General features: G+C 42.7%; 1 protein-coding gene across 1 annotated transcript in view; it reads left to right on the top strand.

Annotated features, from left to right (window-relative positions):
* The first annotated feature begins 4972 nt into the window (after positions 1-4972).
* The window catches only part of GABRR3 (gamma-aminobutyric acid type A receptor subunit rho3), a 57531-nt gene continuing 47579 nt past the window's right edge, over positions 4973-14924 (top strand). Inside the window, exon 1 of the mRNA XM_014732935.3 lies at positions 4973-5270. The gene's annotated coding sequence lies outside the window, so the exon portion shown is untranslated. The remainder of the gene's footprint in view (positions 5271-14924) is intronic.

The raw sequence follows: 14924 nt of genomic DNA on the forward strand, positions 1-14924 counted from the left end.
GATGCTCTGTATACATCTTACACCAATATATTTAAAACAACTAAGGCCATAACTTTCCTTTACCAAGCATTTATTTATTTGAGCCCCCACCATCTGCCAGGCCCTATGCTCTGTGGCTTCATGCGTACCCACTCACAGCCACTGGCGGTTCCTAGGAATAGTAACAGCCTTGCTAAACTGTCACAGGGTAAGTCACTGGGTCATCATGTAAAACAGTGCATATAGGGTACGGTCACAAGGCCGTTTAAGGAGGTGTGTCAGGAGGCAGGTGGGGAGATGCAGGATGCTCTGTAAGAGGAACCCTACAGGGTTTGTCTACGCAGAGGCTGATGGAAAACAGATTCAGTCACTGGCTTTTTCTTTAGCCACACCTGGAAGAAGAAACAGTACGAACTGAACGTATTCAAGAGAGAACAGTGTTTATCAAGAGCAGCATTAAGCTGCTTTGGAGGAGGGGTTTTGTTAATGCAGATTTTTATCATAGCATTGTCACCTGTTGTTATAAATGAAATAATGTAAGCCATGCTCTTGAGTCTGTCTTATTTCACTCAGCGTAACGCTTTTGAGATTCACCCACATCTTTGTGTACCGTGAGTTTAATCAATTTACTGTTGCGTAGAAGTCCATTCTTTTTAAACACCACAGCTTTTCCATCTTCCTATTGATGGACAGTTGGGTTGTTTTCAGTGCTTGGCTGTAAATAAACTAGCTATGAATTCATCTCTCAGCAGACGTGTGCACTCACCTCCTTGGATTTCCCCCAGGAATAGATGGGAACTGCTGTTTCATAGGACAGTCAGGGCCAGTGGCATAACTTGCTTATTTGACAGATGGAGTCGATAATTTCTTAGCAACGCCTCCGCTGTATGATAAAATTATTCTCAGTAAAAATCACAAAATAAAACAAATAAAATGGTCAGAAATAGAATGCAAACCATAAAAAATTTCTTTTATTGAACTTCGTGTTGTGGTAGTAAAAAATAAAAAATAAAGTAAGTATTATGGCATAAAACTGAAAAAGTAACAGATTAATACTTTTAATTACATTTATATATTTTTAAAAAGAAAAATAATACATTTACATTTTGATCTGTCACAGTGATGAGTAATTAATATTAGTTTCTCTTTTTGTGCCTCAACTGCAAATTTGTCAATGATTTTCCCAATTTTTATACTCTTTATACATTTATATTCAACATACTCTATAAGCAGATTCATCAATATCTCTGCTTATAGTAGATTGAAGAACTAAAATATACCCTTTGCAAGCAAAAATATTGTACTTTTCAATTAGCATGCTGTGTCGCTGCTGTAAATTTGAAACACATGTAAAAATTTCAAGTGGTCCCCTACAGTGACAGGATTAAAGTAACTCAAAATCTATTTGTCTTCACAACTGATGTGCTCTCATTGTTTTATTCCGACACTTAAATATGAGAGTATGTAATACCAATGGGACTGGAGACAAAGTAATTTAATCTAAGTAATTCCAAACTGTTATGAATTTATTCTTAAAAGGAGTTCCTACAGCTGAATTCCCAGCCATCCGGAGTGCTTGTCAAACTGAAAGTTCTCTGAATAAACTTCTAAGCGGAATGTAATGTTTACAGGTGTTTATGCAATAAAACATGCTAACGTGAAACACACATGCCTACAAGTGGGAACAGGAATGGCAGCAAGTGTTTCAAACACGCACAATATTTTCTTCAGGGAGGAATATTTTATCACTGACATTGTTTAGAATTTCTAGCCAATGTTGACAAGAAAAAGCAGGCTTACTTTTGATCACTTTAACATTGTTTTTAAATTTCATGTTTATAGCAGTTCCTTTTACCTAGCACATCGTGTCCAACTATCAATAGAAAATTACCAGGCACACCGAAAGACAAAAAGCGCAGCTTGAAGAGGCAGAGCAAGCAGCAGAACCAGACATGGCAGGGGTGTTGGAATTATTGACCAGGAGTTTAAAACTATGATTAACCTGCTAAGGGCTTTAATCGATGACGTAGACAACACGCAAGAACAAATCGGCAATGTCAACAGAGAGACGGAATTCCTAAGAGCCCAAAAGAAACGCTAAAGATCAAAAACACTATAACAGAAATGAAAAATGCCTTTGATGGGCTTAGCAGTAGACCAGACATGGCTGAGGAGAGAGTCTCTGAGCTAGAGGATATATCACTGGAATCCTCAAAAGGTGAAAAGCAAAGAGAATTTTTCCTCCAGAGGAGGAAAATATCCAAGGACCGTGGGACAACTGAAAAAGCTGTAACAGACACATGATGGGAATGTCAGAAAGAAAAGGAAAAGAGGAAGGAGCAGAAGAAATATTTGAAGTGGTAATGACTGAGAATTTCCCCCAGGTTAAAGTCAGACACCAAACCTCAGAGAACTCCAAGAAGGATAAATGTAAAAACTACTCCTAGGCATATCATTTTCAAAGTACACAATATCAAAGATAAAGAAAAAATCCTAAAAGAAGCCAGAGGATAAAACCCCTCACCTACAGAGGAAGGAAGAGAAGAATTACATCTGTGTTCGGAGTTGAGTTCAACTGCTCCATAATACTGATGTCTTGGCTTCCATTCTGTGTGGCTAAGTGCCCCAGATAGCAGCCCACAGAGTCACAAGTAAGTGTAAGTTCCTGGTGTGACTTCCCCAGTGCCCCTGGTGATACAGTCTCTCCTGCTTTCCAGATCCTTCCCTTTGTGCCCTCCTTAGATAAGACCACCTCAGAGCTTACCAAAACCCCACTCTTTGGTTTGAATTGAGCAAGCCTGCCTTAGCCTGGGAACCCCAGAAACATCCACCCACAGAACCTAATAAAGGCACATGCCCCAGATCCTGGTGCCTCCACTCTGCCTGCGCTCTGCTGTGACATCCCATGTAGCCCCTTGAGGTGGGCCATGTACCTCGTCCAGGACCTGTGAGTAATCAACTTCTCTGTTTCACTTTCCCTTGTGGTCTTTGTTGAACCATGGCTCACCATCCAACACCCCACTTGGAGCTCTAAACAAATGTTAATTTAACCAAATCACAACAATCTGAATTACCCTCAGAAACAATGCAAGCAAGAATACAGAGTGAAATAGTTTGTCTTGAGCCATCCAGACAATGGAATATTACTCGGTGCTAAAAAAAGAAATGAGCTATCAAGCCGTGAAGAGACATAGATGAACCTTAACTGCATATTGCCAAGCAAAAGAAGCCAATCTGAAAAGTCTGCATACTGTATGATTCCAACTTTATGACATTCTGAAAAAAGCAAAACTGTGGACACAGCAAAAAAGTCAATGGTTTCCAGGGGCTGAGGGGAGAGGGATGAATAGGTGGGGCACAGAGGGTTTTTAGGGCATTCTGTATGATACCAAAATGATGGATACATGTCATTATACATTTGTCCAAACCCGTAGAATATACAACATCACGAGTGGACCCTAATGTAAAGCATGGACTTTGGGTGATTGTGACATATCAGTGCAGGTCCATCAACTGTAACAAATGTACTGATCTGGCGAGGGATGTTGATAATGAGGGAGGCTACGCATGTCAGGAGGAAGGGGGTACCTAGGAATTCTCTGTACCTTCCTCTCAATTTTGGTATGACCCTTAAACTTCTCTGAAAAGATTGTCTTCAATGTTTCTTAAAAAGAATTTTGGAGATGAATGATGGCAATGGTTACACAATAATTTGAATGTACTTAATACCACCAAACAGTACACCAAAAAATGGGTGGGATGGTAAATTTTATGATATACGTAATTTGCCACAATTTTTAAAATTAAAGAAAAAAGTCAATCCTATTTCCATATACTAGCAATGTAGGATTGGAAGCCAAAATTTTAAAATCAATGCGATTTACAATCCACAAACACGAAATACTTAAGTATAAACCTAACAAAAGATATCCAAGATCTATATGCTGAAAACTAGAACATGATGAATTAAATCGTAAAAGGTCCAAGTAGAGACCTTTTCTCTACTTCTCACTGACTGGGAGATTCAACGTAGCCAAGTGTCAGTTCTCACCAAAGTGATCTACAGGTTTGATGCAATGCCAATCAAAATTCTCAGAATTTTTTGTAGATAGAAAAACTGCCTCTAAAACATATACCAAAGGGCAAAGGAACTAGAATTACCAAAACGGCTTTGGTTGGAGAAGAAGAAAGTTGGAGGGTTTTTAGATGTATTTACTATGAAGCGATAGTGATCAAGACAGTATGGTATTGGCAAGAGAGAGTCGGGTAGACCGATGCAACGGAAGACATTCTGCTATTGGCAACAGGAAAACGTTTCAGCTAGAGAAAATAAATTAGCAAAGGAAGTGTCATTAATATAAATTCTGCAACTGCGTACAGAAGAGAGGAAAGCAGAGAGACGTGGGGCAAGGAGGCTGCCTGAGAAATACATGTGCATTAGAGAAAGAGTCTAGTGCCGATGGGAAGACAAAGGAACTGCCGAAGAAGTGTCGAAGCAAAAAAGGAAACATTTTTAAAAAACAGAAAAAAAAACATCTTTTTTAAAAACAGAAAAAAATCAAATCTTGAAAAGGGAGGGATCAAAGATGACTTCAGATTTTCAGGCGTGGGAGATGGGAAGGATGGTGGTAATTGTGACCAAAATCATGATGTTGGAAATGCAAAGAAGTTAATAGAGATGAAGATTGGCAGCTAACATTTGTGTTAATTATTGTATTTTCAATTACCAGATAATGTGCCAACTCCCTAGTATTCTCTCACTAATTCTGAGTCTACTCCTAAGACACAGGTCCTAGGGCTGTCACCCCTAATCGGCATGTAAGGTAACCAACTCGGAAAACTTTAGCCGTTGCCAGTGCGCACACAACAGTCAGGGGGAGAATTAGGACTTCTACCCAGGACGTCTGACGCCAAAGATCACATTCTCAAGCACTATGTTTTATTGTCTCCTCAGGAATTTCAAAAGTCGCCTAAATCCATCTGCCTGAGGAACACAGAAGAGCGATGGAAGTGCAGGGAGGTTAAGCAGCTTCCTAAAGACGGAGCAGTGAATGCCACAGCCCGTCCCAGAGCCGGGTCTCCAGCTCCTTATCTATTGTCCTTCCAGTACGTCACTCATGACAGGCACTTCATTTTGACAGAAAGTGTCGTTTTCCACAGTGTTCACCTTGATCTCCCAGCATTTCCACGGAAAAACAAAATGCTGTTCTTCCATCTAGGAAAGAGGCGAAACCTTAAAAATATCCTCAGTGTTCAGAGAAACCAGCAGACATCATCAATCTTCATTCAAGGTAAGTAATTGCATTTTCCTCGACAACAGGGCTTCTTCTTCTTTTTTTTTTTCCTGCCTGAATCATTTGGCGTTATACCATTAACCTTTTCATTTAATTTTGCCTGTATTGGTAAACGCCAAGTATCGGAGTCTTCCTTTCCTAAGGAAGGGAATCTTTAAACCCTAGCGTGGTCTGGACGGGAACGTCTGGCCTGTGCCGCCATCTGGTGGTCGCATTGCACTACTGCACTGTGATGAAGCTGGCTCTGCTCCGGTGTCGCCCACTTTCTCTAAAGCAGAGCAGTGCTTCAGGGTCCCGCACCCGCCGCCGCAGCGGGCTCTGTATCTCAGGAAAAAGGTGGGAGGGGAGTGAAAGAGGCTATGCAAAGGAAAGATGCTCTCCTGGGCCTCCGGTAATTCTGGGAAACGGAAGAGAAAACGCCATTTCTGGGAGCAAGGTTTTTGGAGGGATAGCAGATGCCCGTTACCAGCTGCTCTTGCATGACCAGGTGATATATTTCCGGTGAACCGAAGCAACAGAAGAAAGAAAAAAGCAAATGAACTGTGCACTTAATCACTCTACTATAAGTTTCCCTATACATAAAAAAGAGAGACTGGGCCAGTCTGAATAGTCTCAAGATCTCTCCCCATCAACGTTCTGGCTGCAATTCCCCACTCAAGATATTTGCCTACGTGACAACACGCAGACACAAGAAATTTCTGAAAGCTTAGAATTTGTGGTTGTCAGATGTTCTCGATCCAGTCTAAATAAGACCTTCACTTTCGTTTCGTTTCCTCTTTGTAGGCAAAATAATAGCTACATATCCCAAGATGAATACTGAGGACACAGCCATCCCAGCTTTCTCCTTGGCTCCTTGCCAAAAGAATAGAAGCGAGCTGACGTCATCAGAGTGGGGGAAGAGGGGACAGGAGGCAGCTGTGCGAGAGGGAGCTTAAACCAACGCAAAATTCTCCAGTGACCCTGTGATTCATTTTGTTTCCTGGTAGTTACCACTTTCTAATTTTGACAGATGTGGTTTTCTGCTCTTTCCTAAGAAGCTTACAGGGCTTGCAAAGAAAGCACGAAAGGGATAAGGTTAAGGAGCCGATTCTGCATCAAGAGACAGATGCCTCACTGTAATTGAACTGAAACCCCAAGACCTCCTGTGGGCCAGCTCTATGTAGCCTGGGCCATTGCCTTATTGTTATGCAAACCATTCCCCACTTAAGATTAATAAGTGACAAAATATAAACTGCTTTTACTCCTCCCTGAATGTTAATATTGACACGTGCAGTTGGTCCAGCAAAGCTTATTCGATAAGGAGGTCGGATAGATTTGCCTCCGTGATTCATCCCCGCAGTGTGGGGAGGGGCACCCTGACGTGACTGACGTGATGGTGAGGAGGCACATGATCCGCCAGGTGTTTCTGAAAACTCGTGCCCTCAAATAGCTCCACTGGTGGCCTAAGAGACAGACAGCTCCTGCTTCAGGCTTCATCCCCTTAAGTCAAAGGATGGCTTCCAGAAGACCCCTGGGAATGTCTTGCTTATTCTTTATCGGCCGCCACTGTTTGATTGTGACTTTCACAGTTAGCAGGCACCAAAATAGTCCCGAGACGATTGGACATAGAATTTTGATAAGGAGGATGTGATGTGTAAAGCACAGATTTATCTATAAATCAGAATTTCCCATACTGGATGCTCTGGAGGAGCACTCTTTTTGAAAAATATTCGTAAGCAATGTGGATTTTTTTTATAAAGGAGATCCGAGGTCAACGAAGTTGGGGAAACATGGAATTCAGCAGCACTAAACAGGCTTTTTTACTGAAGCCTTTAATGTGTTAATAATCATTCAACAGCTATATATTAAACACTAATTATATGCCAAAAATAGTTAGAAGCGTTTGGGATTCCCTCGGGACAGAGACGGCTTGCTCGCAGAGCTTCCCTTCTGGCCGGATTAGAGGGACGTGAATAACAGGCATGAAAGTGAGCTGTACCCCGTCCTCCCTGCGGGGTGCGGGGTCGGCTGGTAGCACAGGCGGTCGGAGGTGTAGGGTGCTTCACTGAGCGTGTGACATTCGAGCGGAGATTTAAGCTGGTTGGAGGAGTCAGTCACATAGACTCCTGGATGAAGAGAGTGTCCGCAAGCGGGCGGCCAGCGCCCGGCCCCGAGGGAGGAATGTGCTCGGTGTGTCTGAGGAGCAGCTGGAGGGGGTGGAGGAGGAGAAAGAGGCGAGGACGAGGAGGGAGCTGCAGATTCCGCAGGGTCTTCCCAGCCATCCTAAAGACTTTAAACTGAGGAAAACGAGGAGCCACTGCAGAGTTTTGAAGACAGGAGTAATTGATGTGACTGAGATTTTTAAGGGCTCACTGGTGGCTGGCTGTGTTGAGAACTGACAAACAGGGCACAGGAAGAAGCAGGGAGACCTGTTCGCGGGGCGACCGCGAGCATTCAAGCAGGCGGTGACGGCGACCAGGCCAGGCAGGTCGCTGCCGTGTGGTGAGAGGCTCCGGATCCAGGATCTATTTTTAAGGTGGTTGGACTGGATGGATGTGCATTGTGAGAGAGGAGTCACGAAATGACAGTGTTGTTATGTGTTGAGAAACAGAAGGTTACAGGCGGATGTGGGAAATACTAACAAGCTTACTGTTGGACACCACGCTGGAGGTACTTGTCAGCCACCCAAGTAGAAACATTAGCAGGCGGTTGGATATGTGTCTCCGTCCGATTGGGCGGCTATAACGCCTCACCACAGACTGGGTGGCTTGTAAACCACAGAAGTTTATTCCTCACAGTTCTGGAAGCTGAAAGCCTGAGGTCAGAGGCCACCTTGCATGAGGGCCGCCTTCCAGGTCGCAGACTTCTCGTTGGGTCCTCACGTGGTGGAAGTGGTGAGGAAGCTCCCTGGGGTCGCTTTCGTAAGAGCACTAACTCCATTCGCGAGGGCTCCACCCTCACGGCCTAATCACTCACCAAAGGTCCCCCTTCCAGAGTCATCACCCTTGGGAGGTAGAACTTCCACATATGAATTTTGAGAGACAAAAACATTGAGACCATAGCAATATGAGATGGAATTTTGGGAAAAAAGACTGGACTGATGCTATAAATTTGGGAGTGTTTGGTGCATATATGGTTTTTAAAGCGTCCAGACTGGATGAGATCACTAAAGGAGTGCGTTGATGGAAAAGACAAGTACTGGAGTACTGCAGTACAGGAGTACTGATGTACCGAAGTACTGAGTGCAGGGCTGCTCCGCGTGACGAGGTCTGATCAAGGAGGGGGATCAGATCACAGGACTGAGGGAGGACGAGCCAGGAGGTAAAAGAAATCAGGAGAGCAGCATCCCGGAAGGCAGGTGAAGAACACGTCCCGATAGGAGGGAGACACTGGGGTGTCAGGGCTTCCGGTGGATCGAGGGAGATAAGGACGGAGACTGGACCATGGGATGCACGGCCGCCATCCTCCACGTTGCTGAAGGACCAGAGCACTCTCCCTGTACCATGCACTGTCAACTGTGCATCCCTGAGAGGCAATAAGACCGTGTGTCCCACACTCTCTTCAAGCAGAACATTGTTCCACAAAATGTCTCCAGTGTAGCCAAGAACTACCGTGGGAGATGGAGGGTTAGACACCAAACCTCGAAGCATCGTTCGAAATGAAGAGAACAGGCCCTGCCGGGGTCAGGGGTCAGTGCCCTAGAGCTCCCGAGAACCCTGAGGTGGAAAGCATGGAAAACAAACTTTGACCCCAGTGGAGTCCCCCAGCAGCCAAAGGGACAGCAGCTCAAGACCAGCAACCCCTCTTACATTTCTTCTGTCGACTGGCTCTTCGCAGAAGACGAAAGCTTACTGGCCCAGAAATACATGCAACAAAGCCTCAAACTGCTCTAGCCAGTAGGGGAGTTAAAATTAAAACCACAACATCCATTGGATTGGGCAACATTTAAAAGCCTTATAATACCAGTGTTAAAAAAGATTTTACGAATTGAGAAGCCTCATTCACGGCAAGTGCAGTTATAAATTGGTAAATCACTTTTTGCCCCAAATTCAAAATGGATCATAGACCTTACATACAACCAAGAAATATAACACCAAAAGCACAATCCATAAAAGAATAAAATTGATAACTTCATTAAAATAAGAGAATTACTGTTCAAAAAACATTGCTAAAATGAAATGACAAACCACAGATTTTCAGATAATATGTGTAAATTGTATATCTGATAAAAGATATCCGGGAAATACGAAGAACTCTCAAAGCTCAAAAATTAGAAAACAAACAAGCCAATTAAAAAATGAGCAAAAAGATTTGAGCAGACACTTCACTGGAGATAGCATACGAATGTCAATAAGGGCAGGAAAAGATGCTAACCATCATTAGTTATTAGAGAAATACAAATGGAGACCACAGTGAGATACCCCAACCCACCTATTGAAATAACTAAAATTGCAAGGACAATCCATACCAGAAGGAGCAATGCAGACCTCTGTGCTCACAGAGAGGCAACCCAGAGAGTTAGGAGATGATTTCACAAGATTGAAGGGGGCAGTAAATTTAAGTCAAGTTCGGGTCATGTCGAAGCTACCTGTGCCCATCACACTGATGAGGATTTTTAGGCTGCTTAATTTTAAAACAGTTTATGATGAGGATTTTTAGGCTGGTTACTTTTAAAACTACAGATAAGAAGCAGGCTCCGAGGAGTGGAATTTGTTTGCCCTTTGATCAGAGACAATTGCATTTGTGAAGGAAATCTCCATGCCTCCCTCTCTGCGCCAGGAGGAAGGGGGGATGGCTTTATCTCTGGAAACTCTTAATGGGGAAGGCAAGAACTTAAGTTGTTTACTGTCTGGCAACCTCATGTAACTGACCCCCCACCCCAAAATCCTCCTTTGTCTTTAGTTGAAGATAATATTTGAGCGGTGACTTCTGCCATTTACTCAATCCGGTTTGATTCTTATCTAAAAGTTGTGGGACCGCCCAATGGCCGGACCCTACCGGCACTGGTACCATTTTAACTTTTTTTCCTTTGTCTTGTAAAGAGATGACTCGCATACCCATGCCTTAAATTTAGCCCTAACCCTCAACTCGGGGCAGCAGCAGGAACTCTGACTGCCCGTGGGTCCTGTCCCCACGCACCAGCTCTGCCTGCCCATGGGTCCTGTCCCCATGCCAGCGGGGGCAGCAGAAGCGGCAGCAGCAGAAGCTCTGACTGCCCATGGGTCCTGTCCCCATGCTATTCCACACTATTCTCTAAATAAAAGCACTACTGCCAGATCTTGAGAGTCTAAGAAATCTTTCTTTCGACTCCTCGGCTCACCGACCCCGCATCAACACTGCTCACCCCACCCTTCCGCAGAGTTCCCAGTGAATGCTGTTTTGTCTATGTTATTTTTGCACCACTTCTTTCTCTTTCATTAGCAAAATTTTAAGGAAGCAGGAAAATAGATGAATGAGTATTAAAAAATGTATCCTTTTTTCCCCAGTGTAGCCACTGGAGGTTAATTTATTTTTTACTTTTTAGGTAACAAATTAAAATGTTACAGATGAGTAAATTGTTTTATTTTTCTGAATGAATGCTCTTTGAAAACATTCTCTGCTAACGCATGAAAGACAAAGCTGAACACATTACAACCACGTTCAAAATTCCTCAATAAAGTTCCTTTAATTTGGCGTACAGCACAAAGGCCCTACCTGGCCTCCAGACCCCCTGTGAGCCCACCCAGGCTGGCCTCCCTGCCCCAATCTGGCTCCTGCTTCTCTCTTGGCGTGCCAGCTCCATTGACCATGTTGAGCTTCTCCAGGGATCCAGGTCTCTGGATAATTCACGCCCTCCAATGAAGGAGGCCCTGTGGAAGGCAAATGTCCACAGGCATCACCTTGCTGGGAATGAAGGCCCTCACCCCACCCCGACCTCTGAGACAGAATCTGCATTTTAACAAGATCTCCAGGAGATTCACAGTCTGTAAAGTTTGGGAAGTTCTGATCCGCGCCTCCTTCCAGTGTGGTCCTTTGCCCTTTTTCCCTTTGCTCCTTCCTGACATTTGCCTAGTAAGGTCTCTCATCAGATTTCGGCTTGAATTGGGGAGTTAGAGACAGGTCTGGATGTGAGCTCCGGTTTGCATGAGAACAACTTTCTGGGGTTGGCTCCTGAAGGGAATCTAGAACTCTGGCCTCATCAAGATCATGTATGATTATCTCAGACAAGACCACGCTGATCAAAGCACTCAGAACACCAAAATGTATAGATAAGCTGGAGTTTGCATAACCTTGTCAGAAGTGTTATCCATGGTGGAAAATAGTGGCATAAAGTGCAGTTTCAAGTGTTCAAACTAGCATTGTCTGCAATGAGTTGATGTTTAGGATTTCGGAGTCTGTAATGCCCTGAGGGACAGCCTGGACTTCTCACGCATGTCCAAGTCCACAATGCCCAGAGGAGCAGCTTAGCTTTGTCCTAGAGGGCATCCTTGGGTGCTGCCAGGGGAATTTCAGTTCTTCACTCCTTCCTCTTCTGGAAAAGGCACACAGTTGTACAATTAGTTGACTCTTCTGTTCAAAACAATTAATATAAACGATGTCTTAGCTTGGGAAATGAAGCCTCCACAATGAATCAGTGTGCAAAGAACTGCTACCTATGTTATTGTGATTTCCTGTGCTGCTGTATAATTTTCTACTTTAGAAAGCCTAACTCTTTGAAAAGATCTCCACTATTTCTTAACAGGTATTTGTAAGAGATAATGATTTCTATAATATTCATTATTTTTTATAGAAAGTTGAAAATAATGCTGTTCATAATAATTTTGATTTGGTTTACAGGAGGCCCTAGCCAGTTGAAGTGGAAAACAAATAGTGAATAATCTGTATTACTTTATTATCGTGAGGAAAATCTAGATAAACAAAATAGCTCTGAAAGTGAATTGTACTCTTTAATGATATTTAGTTATCTGGCTAGCACAATTATAACGACTACATAACATATGTTTTGGTAAACAAGAACGTTCAACAATTTAAAAGGGAATTTAAGGATTCAGGTCGTCATGATTCCTACATAAGAAATCTTGCTGAGGATTCTGAGGAAAACGTTTATTCCATTTAATTAACGACATTCTCTGACTAACTCTTAAGTTAAATCACTTGGATATTAACCTCCCTACCTCCCACCTACTTCTGACAATAATTTAATTGAGTATTTTTATGTACATGTGATTTATAAAATGATATAAATATACATATTATACATATGGAGAAGAGGACAAATGTGGAAAATGTCCCTTGCCTGCTCTTTCCAGCTTTATGACTTAATAAGTATCCACATATTGAATTTGAGAATTTTTGCTGAAGTGATTTGGGATTGCATGGAAGGAAGACCATTCTAAGTAAAAATATGTTTAACAACTACAATTATTGGCATTGGTTATTCATGTTGTCTGAGTTAGGTTCTAGTCTTTGGCTCAATTTTATTCTGCTAATAAAACTGGTGAAGACGGTGCTCTCAAGTAAAACCAGCAGGATCTCTGGGCAAGACAGTTCTAATGACAGTCACAGAAAGACACGGCAACTTTGAAATATAGAAACAACTTTCAGGCAGTGCCAGTATATTTATGAACAGTACAGACTTTCTAAGGTAAAATGTAAAATGAAAATCTGTTTCATACACAAATCTGTAGGGAAAATAAACATGGAATTTTGACTAAAAGAAAAAGAAAGGACTCCCAGTGTTGACACTTTTAATGAAAACCGAGGTGAAGACAAACATTCACCCCGGCCTCTGAGCCTCCCTGTCTTCCCCTCAGGCCTCAGAGAGACTTCCTCTCTCCCTCTGCCTGGCCTTGTCTTCCCGACACTGACCGTCTCTGACTGGTATTCTCTACCTTCTTCTCTTCCTGCCCTTGTTTTCTTTTCACCCACCAAATTTCCCATTCCACTTCTTTCCCCTCTATCTTCTCAGTGCTTTCCTCTCTTTTTTGAAAACTTCATGACATTGTTCTACAGAAGGAAAATTCAAATCTGTCTATGGGCAGTGGACAGGTGCAAACTGTTGTCCACATCTTGGAGAACTCTCTTCATTCTCCTACTGCACTGCCACTTCTTTCCCAATCACTTCTCCTTATTCTCTGACCTCAACTCTATCACTAAATGGAAATTGCTTTCACTAAACACACTAAGATCTCTTAATTTCCACACTCAGTGAAATCTGGTCACTCCTTATCCTACCAGAGCATTTATTTCACTTTTGGCACTGTACTTCACGTTGTCCTCGAGTATTTTCCTCTCTGTAAGTCCACAACACTCAGCTTCCCAATTCCTCCTGCTTTTCTGATCACTGCTCATATCCTTTTCTGTCTCTTCCTTGTCTCCTTTTGTGTGAGCCAGAGCTCTGGGTTGCAAGAGGAAATTAGTTCATTGAATGCAAATTAAATAGAAATGTTAGGCAAGGAGGAGAAAACCACTGGAGAAATGGGAAGAAACAAAGAAATAAGGCAGCCCTTCAACAGCCAAAATCATGTCCCAACTCTAGCTCAGTAAGAGCTGCTGTCATTGCTGCTGCATTTGGATTGTCACAGCTCACACTGAGGATGCCACTGTTGTGGGTGCAGGATGCATTTTCCAGGGTCTTGATATGGTTCCCTTGGTTGACTTTGCAACCAATATTCTCCTTGTCCTCATTTCACCCCTTTTCTCCCTCTCCCCATATTTCAAATCCAGTGTGGGTGGCTTTGGGTGGCTAATCCTAGATTAAGTCCTCTACTCTAGGTGCAAGGGGGATGGGAAAGTCAGCTTCTAGAACTTTTGGCTTCTAGCGTGGTTGACAGCTTGTGTCTGACACCAAGACTCATGTGGTAGAAAGAGGATCAGATGTGATCCATCTGATAAATGATGTATATCCATTTTGTCATCTCTTTAGTATAACTTCTTCAAGTTTCTATCCATGCTCTCCTTCTTTTTACCATATGCTCCCTCTCCAAAGGACAGGAATCCATAATTATGCTTTCAGCCATCCTGAATACCCTCACGTCATTATTTCTATTAAGCTCTGGGAGACTCATGCTACTAAGTACATCTCACCTGGATGTTCAGAGGATGCTCTCTCCATATACTGGCCAATGCACCTGAGTTCTCAGTCTCAGTTTTCAGTGATCATCTCTTAGCTGACCAGCCCTTCTCATCTAGTATGTCACCAAGTCCCAGTGACTCTTCATTCTCATTTTTCTTAATCTATCTCTTTGACATCCTCCCCACTCCCAATGTGATATCACACGTGGACTATGAACTGCACATGCACTTTAATCAACGGGGGCCCATGGAAAAAATGCATATTATTAGACCCCATTCTTAACCTACTGGGTCAATTTCTACAGTAATACCTCAGAATCTATATTTTGCACAAAAAAATTCCCAAGACCATTCCCATATGTAATCTGGCTTGAGTCCCTGGATAATAATAACAACTTCCTAACAGCATCCCTGATGCTAGGTTCTCCTCCCTGAAGCCTATGTTACACAACCTAATACATAATTTTAAAAATATCTAATGATGCCACTACTTGTATTAAAAGCTTTCAGTGCTTGCCTACTGATTGAAGAATAAATTTTAAGATTTTTCACATGGCCTTCAATTCATTTTATAATCCAGGCTCTTCTAATATCTTTATTTTTTTATGCTTCTTCCAT

This window comes from Equus caballus, chromosome 19, assembly GCF_041296265.1.
Source record: "Equus caballus isolate H_3958 breed thoroughbred chromosome 19, TB-T2T, whole genome shotgun sequence".
Lineage (NCBI taxonomy): Eukaryota > Metazoa > Chordata > Mammalia > Perissodactyla > Equidae > Equus > Equus caballus.